Source organism: Manis javanica, chromosome 4, assembly GCF_040802235.1.
Source record: "Manis javanica isolate MJ-LG chromosome 4, MJ_LKY, whole genome shotgun sequence".
NCBI classification, from domain to species: domain Eukaryota; kingdom Metazoa; phylum Chordata; class Mammalia; order Pholidota; family Manidae; genus Manis; species Manis javanica.
In genome coordinates, this window is record NC_133159.1 from 95,135,334 (window position 1) to 95,153,093 (window position 17,760).

Here is a 17,760-nt window from a genome sequence, read left to right on the forward strand (position 1 = left end):
TAAAGATAACAAAGGGAGAAAAGAACAGATTATGAGTGAAGGGTAGTGAGTTCAGTTTGGGGTATCTTGATTTTAAGGTACTTCTGGAAAATTAAAGTGCAGGTGTCCATGATACTGTTGCTTATGAGAAATACCGGGCTGCAGACAGGCATAGCCTTTTAGATTCATCAGGAATCATGTCTGTTTTATCTATCACTGAACAGCTGTCCAAGTTGAGCCACTAGCATAATAGTTGGTAACTGAAACAATGTGATATTGCCTAGGAAATTTATAGAATGAGAAACAAGATATGTATAATATTAAAGGAAACTATTTAAAGAGTAGGAAAAAAAGACTTAACAAGGAGACTACAGATTAGCCATGGAGGAAAGCTACAAGGAAAACAAGACAAAGGGGTTTCAAAAAGTGAGATATCAGTGTTAACAAGTGTTAGAGTAGATGAAGTGAAGATGGAGTGACCATTGAATTTAGTAATAAGAATCCATAAGTGACCTGGTTAGAGCTGTGCCATTCTGAGCAGCAGCAGGAGTGCAGTGGGTTACATGAATGATTGAGTGTAGACTGTACTTTTAAGAAGTTTGACTTTAGTTTTTCTTTAGGTTATCCTTAACAGCCATGAATAACAAAGTAATACATCAGAATGGAACTTAGAAATTGTTATCTTTCTAGATGTGTTTTGTATGGTGGGAAAAGCGTAGATTTTGGACCCTTGGGTTTGAACTGGTAAACCTTACCAGTTGCCTGTATGAATGCAGTTTCACTTTATGTATGAGGTAAGGATAGTCATTCAGTTCATGGAGTGAATATGGACATGAGATCATTTAGAGTACAGGGTTGACACATGGTAAGTTCTTAACATTTGGTTTTCTTTTTCTTATTTTTCCTGCTATTGCTGTGAAAAGGGGCAGGTTAGAAATGTAATTTCTACCTTTTTACTGGTTAGATGAGAAAAAACAGTATCCCTAAGGCTTTTAAATCTATCCTCAGTTCTTTAGCTTGTTCTTTACCAATTTAATTCTTATACCTCTAAGACTCCAACAAACACCCATATTAAGCTCTAGATTTTTAGGGAATAATAAGAGAAAAAATTGGTAGGATGCAACTTCTAATGGAAGGTTTCGTCTTAAGCTTCTGCTCTTCGTATTACCTAGCTTCAGGGAGTGGTAAATATGTCACCATTCTTACACTTATACTGTTAGTGGTCAGAAAGGCATGTGTGTTCCTGGCAATTGGCACACTGCATGCCCTCAGGAACCCTGACGGTACACAACATCTGAAATACTAGGTAAAATTCATTTATAAAAATTATTTAAACCTATTCCTGAGCTAGCAAGAAAGAAAGATAAAGCTCCCCTATCACCTGTAGCATTTGTGCTACAAATATTTCACCTGAATCTTATAATATGGAATAATTAGAAAAGTAGCATGTAGGACATTTACAAAGAGGCCTGGTGTGAATTCTTAAAATAACCCATTGTAAAATGGGTAGGGATATTCTTCTAAATCAAACAACAACATGGAATCCATGAACTTAGATTTGATCTTGAATTCAGTAAATCCAGCCATTATTAAAGACATTTTAGGGCCATGTGGAAATTTGCATAAGAACTATATGATACAGAATTTAATTTTCTAGGTGTGATAATAGATTTGTGCTTATGTAGGAGAATGTCCTTTTTCTTAGGTGATGGATGCTGAATTATCTAGGGATGAAGTGTCTTCTGTTACTTTCAAATGGGCAAAATTGTGTGTATATACATAAATAAATGTAAAGTAGTGCAAATGTAGAATAACAACTGGTGAAACTTAGTGAAAGATAGGTATTTATTGTTTCACATTTTTGGAGACATGAAAATTTTCAAAATAAAAGAGGTTTAGTGGGAGGTGGAACATAAAGCATGAATCCAGAGAAGTGTTAAAGGAGAGGATGGCCCTGAGGGCTCTCCCAATCCTTGTGTCCTAAAGACTTTGAAATGGCCTAACCTTTAAAAGGGAGACAAAACATAGGGCCAATATAAGTGTGAAGTCAGAGTGAGATACACTTCCAAAAACAGACCTCAAGATACAACCCACTCAGTGAAAGAATGAGCCAGAATACCCTCTATGTCAAAGAGGAAAAAAAACTCCGGAGGGAAGGGAAAAAGAAAAATCTCTGAATTTGTATCCCTAAGCTGACATTTAACATTGATTTTCAGTCAGACTCCTACAACCTCTGTGGTCAGAAAAACTAAAAATTAGAAGTGGTTTCAGGTTAGAAGTGATTCCAGGCACCTAACAGAAACAAATGTTAATGTTCTTATAAGTAAAGCAGTTTAAACCCAATCTCAAAGAATTTTCATGTCATGTTTGAAGAATCTTGGATCACGTATTCAAAAGTGAGAAGTCAGTGTTTTGAAAAATGAGAAACAGCAGCATTACGACTGCGATATTGTAATTGGATGAGTGCATTCAGACATTTAAAATAAAATTGGGATGGCACTGTAGTATCAGCTATGTTAGTGGTACAAAAATTACGTGTCCTTCAACATTTGATGGCTCAAATGCAATTTGTAAGGAAAAGAAGACCATGTAAATAAGGAATAAGTAGCTATTAATAATGGAGGTAGGGGATAACAGTTCATGGGAAGAAAATTAGACTTCAAAACAGTAAAGCATCTAGATGTGGAAAAACATGGCAGATAAGGAAAATCAGAAGACGAAGATGAAATTGCAGAGGGCAGTACAGTGTGTAGAGAATGTGGAGAAGTTACAGCACACCAAGAGCATATGGGGAAAGTTAATCAACCTAATAATACCAGAAGGAGATGATAGAACAGTTAGGGGTGGTATTTGAGTGTATTTTGGTTGAGAACTCAACAAATTCGTTTGAAGTCATATCAGATTGATGGTGTCTGGGAAATTATCTAGACCTACTGAGCCAAGTTCTGGAAGATAAAGTCTAGGACTCTACAAATGTGTGAAGTCAGAGTGACACCCTTATGAAGCAAACCAAAAAGAGGGGTTTTAAAAGAGCAAGAGAAGACCTTATCTATGAACTAACATTAATTAGTGTTACCGCTACTTAAGAACAGTGAAAACCAGAAGACTTGAATGTTTTGGATACTTAGCGGGATACTTGGGTTCTAGAGTAGGGATGTCACTCAGAAGTTTGACATTGTTTCAGCTAAGCCTAGTCTTAGAGATTTTGCTTGAGGGAGAAACAGTTTATGAAACCAATAGCCCCTTAATCTCTTCCAAAAGAAGTGACTTCATTTGCAACAGAGCATGGGTAAGTTCGAATATGAAGGCACAGCACTGGGAAGTGTGGCAAAAGGCAGCTGAGATTCAAGACCTACAACTTAGAGAAGTGTAGATTATCTATTTTGTAGGAGAAATTGAGGAATAAGACCCTTCAAAGGAACCATCCTGGGATAATAAGGAATACCAAACAGATCTCAGTAACCATTCTTTAGAGAAGCAAGCATATGATTAGGTTATTTTATGGAGCAATTTATGCCCCCACAGCATTTGTTGAAAACAATATAGCATCTGGCAATTATGGGAGTTTAGCAGCTGGGCATGATCAAAGAAACAATAAGGGAGCCCTACCAAACCCACTGCCATCTCAAGGAAACTGGGTATACCCAAAGCTCTGTGTCATCTTGAGAAACATCAGAGGCATAATACTGGTAGAGGTGTGGAGTACACTGACAGGTAATTCACTGAGTCACTAAAATGACAACCCCTTGGAGTGGGAGAGGGGAAGGGCCAGGCCAGTTGCTCTATTATCTAAAATCTCTAGTCCCCAACAAATAATAATCATGGAAAGAAGTAGGAAAATATAACATACATTGAAAGTAAAGCAGGCAACAGAAACTACCCGTGAGCATGACAAGATTTTGGATTTTATGAAAGACTTGGAAGTGTCATTATAGACATTACCAGAAAAAAGGAAACTATGATTAAAAAGTAAATGAGGGTATGGTCATGATGCCACATCAAATGGAGACTATCAATAAAGAGATTAAAAAGTTAAAGGGGAATTCTGGAATTGAAAAGTACAATAACATTTCATTAGAGGCTCAACAGTAGACTTGAACTGGCAGAAGAAAAATAATGAAGATACATCAATAGAGGTAAAAAGAAATGAAGAAGTATGAACCAGCTTCAGAAAAATGTGGGATACCATTAAGCACACCAATGTATGTGTAAGACTACCAGATGGGGAGGAGAGAAAGAAGTAAAAGTATTCAAAGAAATAATGGGTGAAAATTCCCTCAAAAACATTACAAAATAGTAACACTTCCAGAAACCTCAGTGAACCAAATATGATAAAAACATGGAGATCTTCAAAGAGGCACATCATAACAGAAAATGCTGCAGTCAAAGACAGAAAATACCTTGAAAGCAGCAAGAGAAAATTTACTTTCCAGGGAATAAGATTAACAGCAGTAATCCTCAATAGTAACACTGGAGGCCAGAAGGCTTTGCCTAACACTCAAAATGCTTTAAGGAAAAAAATACTAATCTAAGAATTCTATATCCTGCAAAGCTGTCTTTTAAAAATGAGGGTGAAATAAAGACTTTCAGATGAGATGTGGGAGAATTTGTTGCTAGCAAACCTGCCCTACAAGAAATACTCAAAAGTTGAGGCCGAAAGCAAGTGATGTCATGCAGCAATTGGAATCCACACCAGTAAAGGTGATTTTGTGATTATATAAGATGGCACAAATGCATATTTCTGTCTTCTTACTAGATTGAAAAGGCGACTGTGTAAAATAATATGTTGTGTCATTGGACCCTACAGAAATGTATGTGTTTGCTAATACAGTGTAAAGAAGGTGGTAGAAGCAGTTACTGATGGCCTAAAGAAATTACTAAGTAAAGTAATAATTATAACTGTATTGTTGGGTTTATAACATTAATGGAAATTTATGTGTAACAATAATATTACAAAAAGAAAATTGGAATAGAGCTATGTAAGAGTAATGTTTCTGTATGGAATTAGCCTAGTATAAATCTATAGTGGATTCCGATAAGATATATATGGTAAAGTCTAGAGCAACTTAAAAAAAAAACCAGATGGATATTGAGTGGGATACTTGGGTTCTAGAGTAGGGATGTCACTCAGAAGTTTGACATTGTTTCACCTAAGCCTAGGCTTAGAGATTTTGCTTGAGGGAGAAACAGTTTATGAAACCAATAGCCCCTTAATCTCTTCCAAAAGAAGTGACTTCATTTGCAGCAGAGCATGGGTAAGTTCAAATATGAGGGCACAGCACTGGGAAGTGTGGCAAAAGGCAGCTGAGATTCAAGACCTACAGCTTAAAGTGTAGATTATCTATTTCCTAGGAGAAATTGAGGAATAAGACCCCTCAAAGGAAGCTAAATAAAAGAGTGGAAATTCCTTAAATTAAATACTATTTTGGAATATACGTAATGCAAAAGAAAGTATTGAAGAATAGAGGAAGAAAAAAGACATGAGACATAGAGAGCAAGAAGTAAAGTCACAGGCATTAATAAAAGGTAACATTAAATATGAATGGATTAATCAAATGGCAGCAATTGTCGACTGGATAAAAAGATTGATTCAATTATACTTTGTATAGGAGACACTTTAGATCCAAAGATACAAATAGACTGAAAGTAATAGGAGGACATAACATATGTCCTGCAAACAGCAATCACAAGAAAGCTGGAATGACTAAGAGAAAATAGATTTTAAAACACAAAATAAGGGAAGCATTTTATAATGACAAAAATGTCAGCATTAGAGAGATTTACCAATTCGTAACGTATGGATGCCTACTAACAGGGCACCAAAATACATGAAAGCAAAAATTGACAGACATGAAGGGAGAAATAGACAGTATAACAATAATGGTTGGAGACTTCTATATCCCACTTTAAATAATGGATAGAGCAACTAGACAGGAGATCAAAAAGGAAACAAGATGACCAACATTGTAAACCAACTGATTAAACAGTTGTAAAACACGCCCTCTCAACAAAGGAATATACATTCCTAAGTGCACATCAAACATTCCCCAAGAGGTTATGTGCTAGGCCATAAAACTTCAGTACATATAGGAGGATACAAATAATGCAATGTTCTTCATCAACAATGGAATGATACTAGAAATCAATAGGAAAGAGTTTGAGAAAATCAGATACGTGCAATTATTAAGCACATGTCTAAATAACCAACCAATGGGTCAACGAAGAAATCAAGGGAAATCTGGAAAACTTAGAGATAAATGAAAACACAGTATTAGAGAGCTTATAAAATTCTGCTGAAGCAGTAAATAGAACAGAGTTTATAGCTGTAAATGTCCATGTTAAAAAAAATTCAAATCAATAACCTAACCTACCATAAGACATTAGGTAAGAGCAAACTAAACAATGCAAGTAGATGGAAGGAAATAATGAAGTTCAGAGCTGAGATTAATGAAATAGTATAAAAATGAGAAAATCAATGAAACCAGAGGCTGATTCTTTGAAAAGATCAATAGAGCTGACATTTCTAGCTAGATTATCCAAGAAAAAGAGACTCATCTTTAATGAGATTTTACTACTGACTTATATTTATAGAAATAAAAGGATTGTAAGAGAAGAGAGGGAACAATTCTATAACAACAAATTAGATAACTAGATAAGATGGATAAATTCCTAGAAAGACACAAACTATTGAAACAGACCAAGGGAAAAAAAGACAATCCAAACAGACTAAGACTAAGAGTTTCAAGTAGTAATTTTAAAAACAAAAAATTACCCAGAAAGAAAATCCCAGGTTCAGTTGTCTTCACTCCTGAATCCGACCAATTATTTAATGAAGAGTTAATACCAAATTCTTCACAAACTCTTCCAAAAAAAAACAGTGGGGCAACACTTACTTCATGAGCTCAAAGACTACAGGCCAATATCTTTCATGAATATGTATGCATAGGTTCTCAACAAAAATACAAGCTGAATGAAGCAAAAAAATTATGCACCATGACCAAGTAGGATTTATCCCAGTTAGATGCATAGTGAGTTCGACATCTGAAAGTCAGTGCAATACTTTTATCAATACAATGAAAAACAAAAAAAAATTACCTGATCATCTATGTAGATGCAAGAAAAGAAAAGCATTTGACAGAATCCAACAACCTTTCATGATAAAAACACTCAACAAACTAGGAATGGAAGGGTACTTACTCAACGTGATTAAGGGCATCTGAGAAATCCACAGCGAATACCATACTTTATGGTGAAAGACAATGCTTTCTCTCAAACATTAGGAAAAAGACAAGGATGTTTGTTCTTAGTACTATTCAACATTGTCTTAGAGGTTCTAGGATAATTAGGCAAGAAAAAGAAAAGGCATCCAAATTGGAAAGCAAGAGGTAAATTTGCAGATGGCATGATCCTATATAGAGAAACATTCTAAAGAGTCCACTAAAAATCTGTTAGAACTAGTTAACATATTTAGCAAGCTTCCATTGTGCTTTTACATACTTGCAACAAACAATATGAGAATGAAATTGAGAAAGCAATTCCTTTTACAAGTGCATCAAAAAGAAAGTATGAGTTAAATTTAACAAAATAACTGCAAAACTTATACTCTGAAAACTATAAAACATTGAATGAAATTAAAGAAGATTTAAGTACTTGGAAAAACATGTTCATGGATCATAAAACTTAATATTGTTAAGATGGCAATACTGATGGATGGATTCAATGTAATTCCTATCAAAATCCAAGCTGACTTCTTTGTAGAAATTGACAAGCTGAGTTCATATGGAATTGCAAGTGACCCAGAATAGCTAAAACAATCTTGAAAAAGAAGAATAAAGTAAGAGGTCTCACACTTCCCCCACTTCAAAACTTACTATAAAGAAGTGACAATCAAGACAATGTTGTACTGGTGTAAGGGTAGAAATAGATCAGTGGAATAGAATTGAGAGTCCAGAAATAAACCCATTTATTTCAACTGATTTGTTAACAAGGATGCCAGGACCATCCAATGGGAAATGAATAGCCTTTTCAACAAATGTCAGTGGTTCAACTTGATAGTCACATGCAAAAGAATGAAGCTGGACTCTTGCCTCACAACATATACAAAAATTAAGATGTCTTGAAGATATAAGTATAAGAGCTAAACTATAAAACTTTTAGAGAGAACATAGGGGAAAATCTTCATTACCTTGTGTTTGGCAAAGGTCTCTTAGATGTAACACCAATAGCATAAGCAACAGCAACAAGAAAAATTTGACTTGCCAAAATTGAAATTTTTTTTAATCAAGGGACACCATCAAGCAGTTGAAAAGACAACCATAGAATGGGAAAAAATATTTGCAAGTCGTATTACAGGCATACCTCATTTCATTGTGCTGCACAGATACTGAGTTTTTAATAAAGTGAAGGTTCATGGCGACCCTGCATTGAGCAAATCTATCTGTGTTGATCTAGTTTATCAGCATTGTTATTCTAAAAGCATTTCTTACTTTGTGTCTCTGTGTCACATTTTGATTTTTCACAATATTTCAAGCTTCCTTGTATTTGTGACAGTGACCTGTGATCAGTGAGTACAACTTGCTGAAAGTTCAGCTGAAGGTGAGCATTTTTATTTTATCAACCCAATTAAGAAATGGGCAAAAGATCTGAAATAGACATTTCTCCAAGGAAGATATCAAATGGCCAGTAAGCACATGAAAAGATGTTTAACGTCATCAACCATCAGGGAAATGCAAAGCAAAATCACAATAAGATACCGTACTAGGATGGCTGAAAGTAAAACGTCATATACTAAATGTGAGATCTGAACCCTCATACACTGCTGGTAGGAATGTAATATAATGTGACTGCTTTGGAAAACAGTCTGGCACTTGTTCATACTGTTAAGCATGAAGTTACTATATGATACAGCTATTCCACTATTAGTATATAACCCAAAGAAATAAAAACATGTGCACACAAAAACTTCTACACAAATGTTCATAACAGCATTACAGACAAAGGGGGAAAAGAATCCAAATGTCCATCAAAGATTAATATATAAAGAAAATGTATATCTATTTGTTAGGCAGAAAAATAGATATGAGCAGGTGGAGGGAGAATAAGGTCAATAAAGCCCACTAAATGGGACTCGAAGAGTTAACCAGATAATGCAGAGACACCAGAGAGCCAGAAAGGACTCACAGAGTTAATGCCCTTTACAATGCGAGTTCATTCCATGTGCTCTGAATCTGGGCTGACCTTGAGACTTGCTCTAGCTAATGAGGTGAAATAGGGCAGAGACATGGGACAAGCACCATGATTAATTTTCCTAAAAATGCCAAGATATAAATAGTAAGAACAGGATAGCATAGTAAGAACAGGAGGGACTTATCTTAAGGCTAAAATTCCATTTTAAGAGCAGAGAGTTGGGAAGTTAGATTCCTAATGTATGCTTTGGTAATCAGCCAACCTATCTTAAGGGAAGGCAAGCAGTCTTCACTCATATGTTCCCAGTGCTCTGGGGTAACCACTATCTTGGAGAAGATCAGGATCAATCAATTCCATCCGTTAAGTTTATCTTACAAAATTATCTGGAGGACTGACTATGGATAGTGACACAGTGTCTCTCACTAGAGATAAACATCCTGAGACCACATAACAAGCCTATGCCTCCCTTGACCCCCCACACTGACCCTTTACCTTTATCCTATTCTTAAAAGCCTTAAAAGAGAATTCCAGCTTTTAAGCACACCTCCTTTCTGAGGTTGCCCATACTCTCCTTTCTTCAAGTGTGCACACTTATTGTTTTGTCTCTGCACTTTCTAGTGGTGCTTTTGTGGATTTGCTATTTCATTCTATTCTCCAGGCTTAAGCACAAGTCTTCACTCTGTATTTGTCCTACTTCAGATAAGTAGGGAGGGGCTACTAAGATCTCTGATTTGGACTTGTAAGTTCCCATCACGAGGGTGACGTGGACAGAACTGCATCTGTGTGATGGTGCTCTTTAGGAGCCTGCCTGAAAATCTCCTTTCTTTGCTTTGGGAAGTTCTCAGAGCATCATCTCACTCCATCCAGTGCTCTGTGGCTCCCCTAAATCTGGTAGGAACTTAGTTTCTATGCCGTGTAGATCCAAGTGGACACTGGACGCCAGGTGACACTGGCTTTAGGAGTTGGCAGGTGAGGTGCCCTATGCTGGGCAGGAGTTCAACGAACTTCCCTTACCTCTCTGTTCTTCCTTACTTTCTGCTGCCTACAAGGCAGCTGCCACTCCTTGCTACTCTTGCTCTTATGAATTCCTTCCTCACCTTGAACTCTGACTTCCCTGCATGTCCAAACCGAATTCTTCCCCAGCATATACAAAGAACAATTATTTGACCATAAAGAGGAATGACACACTGCCATATACCACAACATGGATAAGCCTTGAAAACATTATGCTAAGTGAAAGAAGCCAGACATAAAAAACCCACATTTCATATGATTCCATTCATATGAAATATTCACAACAGGGAAATCTATAAAGACAGAAAAATAGATTTATTGGTTGATTATAGGTAGGAATAAATAGCAAAGGGTATATATTTTCTTTTGGAGGTGATGAAAATGTCCTCAAAGTGGTGGTGTTTGCACATATCTGTAAATATAGTAAAGCCATTGAATTGTGTACTTAAAATGGGTGAATTGTGTGGTATTTGAAATATGTTCATAAATATATTGAAAGAGCAAACCCCCTCACGAACATTAAGAGAACTAAAATGCTGATTAAAAATAGCATATAAATATGTAGGAAAGTGGAAGTCAAAATCAAAGCATTTTATGGGCTTTGTATTGTTTCACAGAGGGTCCAGATATTGGTCACTATTACATCTGTTATGCTAAAACTTCAAAGGTTAAAAATAATTGAAATAGACTGTGTAATATACATGTAAGGAAAAGGGAAATGGAGAAAATCTAAAGGTAAGGAAGTAAAGGGGAATAAAAAACGAATTGAAAGCACAAAATAGTACAATAGAAAAATAATCCAAATATTAATAACCATTAATAAATGTAAAGAAACCAAACTACCTAGTAAAAAGGAACTTTGTCAAACTACATTAAAAAAATCCATCCATACATGGTTACAGGGAATATACCCAAAAAAAGCATACAGAAAGAATAAAAAGTTTCAAGAAATCTACCAGGCAAAAACTAACATTAGTCACATAATGATAAACAATAAGCACAGATAATAAACTTGCAAGCACCTAATAAATTCAAAATATAAAGTAAGTATTGATAGAAGAAGAAACAAAATTCTATCATTTTAGTGGTTGATAACTGATAGGTCATACAGGCAAAATACCAAGTTCAATGAGGATTTACAGAACATAGTATCCAATAATTGGGAAGTATATATTTTTTAAATAGGTTAAACTAATGTATGATAATAGAAATTAGATTAGTGTTTGCTTCTGGTGGTGGGGGTGATTTCATTGAAAAAGGTCATAACATATTTGGGCAATGAAAATGTTTCTTATCTTGATTGGGGTGATGGTTACAAAAATGTATAAACTTGTCAAAATTCATCAAAGTATGTATTTTAAATGGATGCATTTTATGTAATTTTTTCTCAAGCTTTTTTTAAAAGCATATTTTTTAGTTTATTTTGTTACCCTAATTATTCTACTAAAGAAGTCATTATATCCAAGCTAGCACCAGTTCCTAGTTCATAATGTAGTCTTGAAATGTTATTCCCACTAAAATTAATCAGAATTTCAGTGAAACGACTGATTCCAATTTTGGTGTGAGAAATGTATAGGTCTGAAGCATCTGTCACATAAGAGAATAAAGGAAGTTAACCACTACTATTGCCATTATCATAAGGAACCAGGAGCCAATATGAAGAGATTTGCACTTTCTAAAAACTGTACGATTTGGACTTCAAAGAGAATAATTGCAATTGATTGAAGCCCATAAAATGTATTTATATTTGTGAGTACATACCAATATAAAAAATTGGTCACCTTTAGAAGATGACAGGAACCAACCCATTACTTTGAGAAATGGTAAATAAATGGAGCAAATCAAATACTTATCCTATATTTCCTATATGAACTGTGTCACTGAGTAACAAAGTAGTCAATAAAGGGAGCATTCCTTTATAAAATCATTCCAGCTAATGAATGAAAATCAAAATGCCAATTCCCAACTCTCAGCAGATTGATGGATCTATGCAATGAGGAATGCATTTGGGGGGTAAAAACAACCCATTTGCTTCCTGGTGAAAGAACACAACCCAACCTGTAATCTTGCCAAACAAATTGAATCTGAATCTGATGACTCCTCTAGGTCCAACTGCCAGTCTACAGGAATTACAGAACATAGAAGAACATGTTGAACTGCACCATGATTATGCAGTCAGCAAGATCCAGGTGGTGTGAAACTCTAGGTGAAATGCTCTGTGTTCTTTGGCAGATATATTATGAAGAAAAGAAAGGGGTGGAAGCTGAAATATGTGCATTAAAAGGAGCTTTAAAGACATGCCAATTAAAAAATGGTAAGGCCAATTTATTAACTATATTGTTTAAGAGTGCACACTTGTGTTATAAAAGCGTAAAGAAATCATAACAGGATGGTGGTTACTTCTGGAAGGAGGAAGTGAACTGTGAAAGGAACAGGACACACAGAGGGATTTGGGGGTGGCTAGCAGAATTTATTGTTCTAATTGATAGTTACAAAGGTACTAACCTTATCAAAATTCACTGGATTAAACATTTGTGTGATTTTTCTGCATCTGTGTTTATTTTACAATTAAAAAGTTAAAAGGAACTTTAAAAATAGGTACCATGTGGTACAATATTCATAAATCAATGCTGTACACCACATTAACAAAAAGGATAAAACCACATGATCATCTCAATAGATACTGAAAAGCATTTAACAAAATTCAACATCCACTCATGATAAAAACTGTCAACAAAATGTGTATAGAGGGTACATACCTCAACATAATAAAGACCATATAAAACAAACCCACAGCTAACATTATACTGAATGGTGAAAAGCTGAAAGCTTTTCCTCTAAGATTGGGAACAAGACAAGGATGTCCACTCTCCACTTTTATTCAACATAGTACTAGGAGTCCTAGCCACAGCAATCAGACAACACAAAGAGATAAAAGGCATCCAAATTGGTAAGGAAGAAGTTAAACTGTCACTATTTGCAGATGACATGATATTATATATAGAAAACCTTAAAGACTCCAAAAAAACTACTAGAACCAATCACTGGATTCAGCAAAGTTGCAGGATATGAAATTAATACACAGAAATTGGTTGTGTTCCCATATATTAACAACAAACTAGCAGAAAGAGAAATCAGGGAAACAATTCCATTTACAATTGTACCAAAAAGAAGAAAATACCTAAGAATAAATCTAATTAAGGAAAAGAAGGACCTATACTCTGAAAACTATAAAACACTCATGAAAGAAATTAAGAAAAAAGGGAAACCCTCGTACACTGCTGGTGGGAATGTAAACTAGTTCAACCATTGTGGAAAGCAGTATGGAGGTTCCTCAAAAAGCTCAAAATAGAAATACCATTTGACCCAGGTATTCCACTTCTAGAAATTTACCCTAAGAATGCAGCACTCCAGTTTGAAAAAGACAGACGCACCCCTATGTTTATCACTGCACTGTTTACAATAGCCAAGATATGGAAGCAACCTAAATGTCCATCAGTAGATGAATGGATAAAGAAGAGGTGGTACATATACACAATGGAATATTATGCAGCCATAAGAAAAAAGCAGATCCTACCATTCACAACAACATGGGTGGAGATAGAGGGTATTATGCTCAGTGAAATAAGCCAAGCGGAGAAGGACAAGTACCAAATGATTTCACTCATATGTGGAGTATAAGAACAAAGGAAAACTGAAGGAACAAAACAGCAGCAGAATCACAGAACCCAAGAATGGACTAATAGTTACCAAAGGGAAAGGGACTGGGGATGATGGGTGGGAAGGGAGGGATAAGGGCAGGGAAAAAGAAAGAGGGCATTACGATTAGCATGTATAGTGCGTGGGGGACATGGGGAGGGCTGCGCAACACAGAGAAGACAAGTCGTGATTTTACAGCATCTTACTACACAGATGGACAGTGACTGTGAAGGGGTATGTGGGGGGGGACTTGGTGAAGGGGGGAACCTAGTAAACATAATGTTCTTTCTGTAATTGTAGATTAATGATATCAAAATAAAAAATAATAAATAATAAATAAATAAAAAATAAAACAAGAAATTAAGAAAGACACAAATAAATGGAAATCTATCCCATGCTTATGGATAGAAAGAATTAATAATGTCAAAATGGTCATCCTGCCTAAAGAAATTTACAGATTCAATGCAATCTCTATCAAAATACCAACAGCATTTTTCAATGAACTAGAGCAAATAATCGCAAAGCTCATATGGAACCACAAAAGATCCTGAAAGGAAGCCAAAGCAATCTTTAGAAAGAAGAGCAAAGCTGGGGGGATCAGCTCTCTGACTTCAAGCTCTACTACAAAGGTATAGTAATAAAATTTGTTTGGTACTGGCAGAAGAACAGACCCATCTATCAGTGGAACAGAATAGAGAGCCCAGATATAAACCCACACATATATGATCAATTAATAAATAATAAATGAGGCATGAATATACACAGGGAAAGACAGCCTCTTTAATAATTGGTGTTGGGAAAACTGAACAGTTACATGCAAGAGAATGAAAACTAGACTACTGCCTAAGTCTATGCACAAAAGTAAACTCAAAATGGATCAAAGACCTAAATGTAAGACATGAAACAATAAAATTCTTGGAAGAAAACATTGATAAAAGTCTCTTGAACATAGCATGAGTAATTTTTTTCTGGACACATCTCCTTGGGCAAGGGAAACAAAATAAAAAATGAACAAGTAGGACTACATCAAGCTTCTGAACAGCAAAGGACACTATCAGCAGAACAAAAAGGCAACCTACAGAATATATTTGTAAATGATTTATCAGGGGTTAAGGTTAACATCCAAAATAACACACAGAACTCATATGACTCAACACCAAAAAAGCAAATAACCCAATTAAAAAATGGGCAGAGGACCTGAACAGACATTTTTCCAAAGAAGAAATATGGATGGCCAGCAGGTACGTGAAAAGGTGCTCCACATTGCTGATCATCATCAGGGAAATGCAAATCAAAACTACAATAAGATATCGCCTTATGGAAGTGAGAATGGCTACTATCCAAAAGACAAGAAATAAGATATGTTGGTGATGATGTGGAGAAAAGGGAACCCTGCTACACTGTTGGTGGGAATGTAAATTGGTCTAGCCACTGTGGAAAACAGTATGGAGGTTTCTTAACAAACTTAAAGTAGAAATGCCATATGACCCAGTAATTCCACTTCTAGGTATTTACCAAAGAAAATTAAATCCTTGGTTCAAAAAGATATATGCACCCCTATGTTTATCACTGGATTATTTCAAATGGCCAAGATATGGAATCAACCTAAGTGTCCATCAATAGATGAATGGGTAAAGCAAATGTTGCACATATACACAATGGAATAGTATTCAGCCATGAAGAAGAAAAGAAATGCTGCCATTTACAACAACATGGTTGGACTTAGAGGGAATTATGCTAAGTGAAGTAAGCCAGGTGGAGAAAGACAAATACCAGATGATCTCACTTATTTGTGGAATCTAAAAATAAAACAAAACAAAATGAACAAACAGCTGTAGACTCAAAGTCACTGAGAAGTGATTGGTGGTTAGCATGGGAGAGGAACTGGGGTGGGTGAGGGGGATAAAGGGACAAAATAAATCTCAATCATAATATAAGTTGGTCACAGGGATAGTAGTACAGCATGGAGAATATACCATTGATTCTGTAACATCTTCCTATGTTGGCAGATAGTACCGTACTCATTGGAGACAAAGATTTAATAATATGGATAACTTTTGAACCACTGTGTTATATACTTGAAATCAATATAAGATTGTATGTCAATGATACTACACTAAAAAAAAATAGATTCCATAGGCAACTTTATGCCAATACATTAAAAAACTTAGATGAAATTTTAAAATTTCTAGAAAAAATTAAAATTGATGCAAATTCATACAACATTTAAAGAAATTGGGTCTATAAAAATCTTCTGTTAAAGAGAACTCCACGACAAATGGCTTTATATACGAATTCTGATCATATGAGGAAGAAATAATACTTATTTTACCCAATTCCTTCCAAAGAACAGTGAAAGAAGGATTACTCATCAACTCATTTTCTATTCACTTTTTTTCCAAGACAAGAAACCTCAACTGAAGGAGTGTGTAATGTAACACTCTTCTTTCAACGCACATTTTCTTTTTATTCTCTCTATTCATAGACCTTTCATATACATCCTCCATTAAGTAGACCTCATCATCCAGTATCCCATTACAATTCGGCTTCCATTCCATTCCTCTGCTTTCTATATGCGCATTCCCTTTCTCTCAAGTCAGACTGTCTGAGTCAGTTAGTACACGACTATTGATGTGCTGATTTGTATAAGAGATAAGCTGCTGATCAGCTTCAGTTTTCATATTTGATACCCATTTTGGGTGGGGATATACAGACTGGAGTTCCAAAGCTGCCAGTCATGAGTGGAAACCTTTTCATTCTACCCAGTAAACCTACCTGCATTTGATGAACAGCAGGGGCTAGCCTTTGAAGGTGAATTTCTGCCTCTTGACATCTTCCCTTCTGGGCATCAGTAAGTCCTTATCCCTCTGGCTACCCCTGATCTCTTCCACCTATACACTAAACTCCTCTTCAGCCGGCCCCCATCAGGAGAATTTCATTAAAATCTTAAGCCATACAACTCCTGGAGGAATGTTTCAGTTGCTCAGGAGGTGGGAATGTTTTCAGAGATACGTGCTTGAGGCTGAAAGGGCAAAGGAGAAGGGCAAGGTAAGTGAGAGGGTGAATTTGGTAGGGTGGAAGTAATAGCCAGGGGCTTGGAGGGTGGCTAAAGGGTAGGGCCCTCTGGAACTGGGCTGTGATATTCTTTATGAGAGCTGCCTCACTCTTGTGGGAGTTTGTCCGTGCATATGATGCAACTGAAGGTTATAGTAGAATCTGGTTGATGGGTGATGGATTCACCAATGCTGAATCTACAGTACCTGGCAGGAGAATTCATAACAGTGTTTAGGGAAGTGCTGTCATCTCTCCTCCTGAAATTATAAAGGGAACCTGAGCTAATGAGCACTTTCAGAGAGATGCAATATACTGTAGGTAGTGAGGGTGAATGTTCAGTTTGTGGATGAGAGACTCTTTCCTGAGTTTGAGGCTGTAGCAGTAACCAGTCCCATGCTGAAGTACCCCTGTAGTAGGAGGTACTGGGTAGTAGGTAATAGGAGGACCCCTGTTACTGCTTTGAAATGGATGGTTTCTGTTGCTGAACCTAAAAGATGGTAACCTCCTCTTCATCCTTTTCCAAATCTAAAAGGTGAAAGATAGTGTCTTTGGGTAACTGGGGAGAATCTTTAGTGTTAATACTTGGTTATGGGTCAAGAATGCTCCTCAAATTTGGTTAAACAAGCCACTTGCCAATGTTTTAGAGTTTGAGATCCTCTGAGGGGCTTGACACTTTGGAATTTTTCAGGAATAAAACCTTGAAGGGATTGGGGCTCCTGAAGTCTGTGATCTCTGGCTGATCAGTACAGAGAAAGGCAAGGCTCTCTGTGGTGATGGCACAGTAATGAACTCCTTCTGCATCTTCTGCTCCCATTTTTCAGCACATCT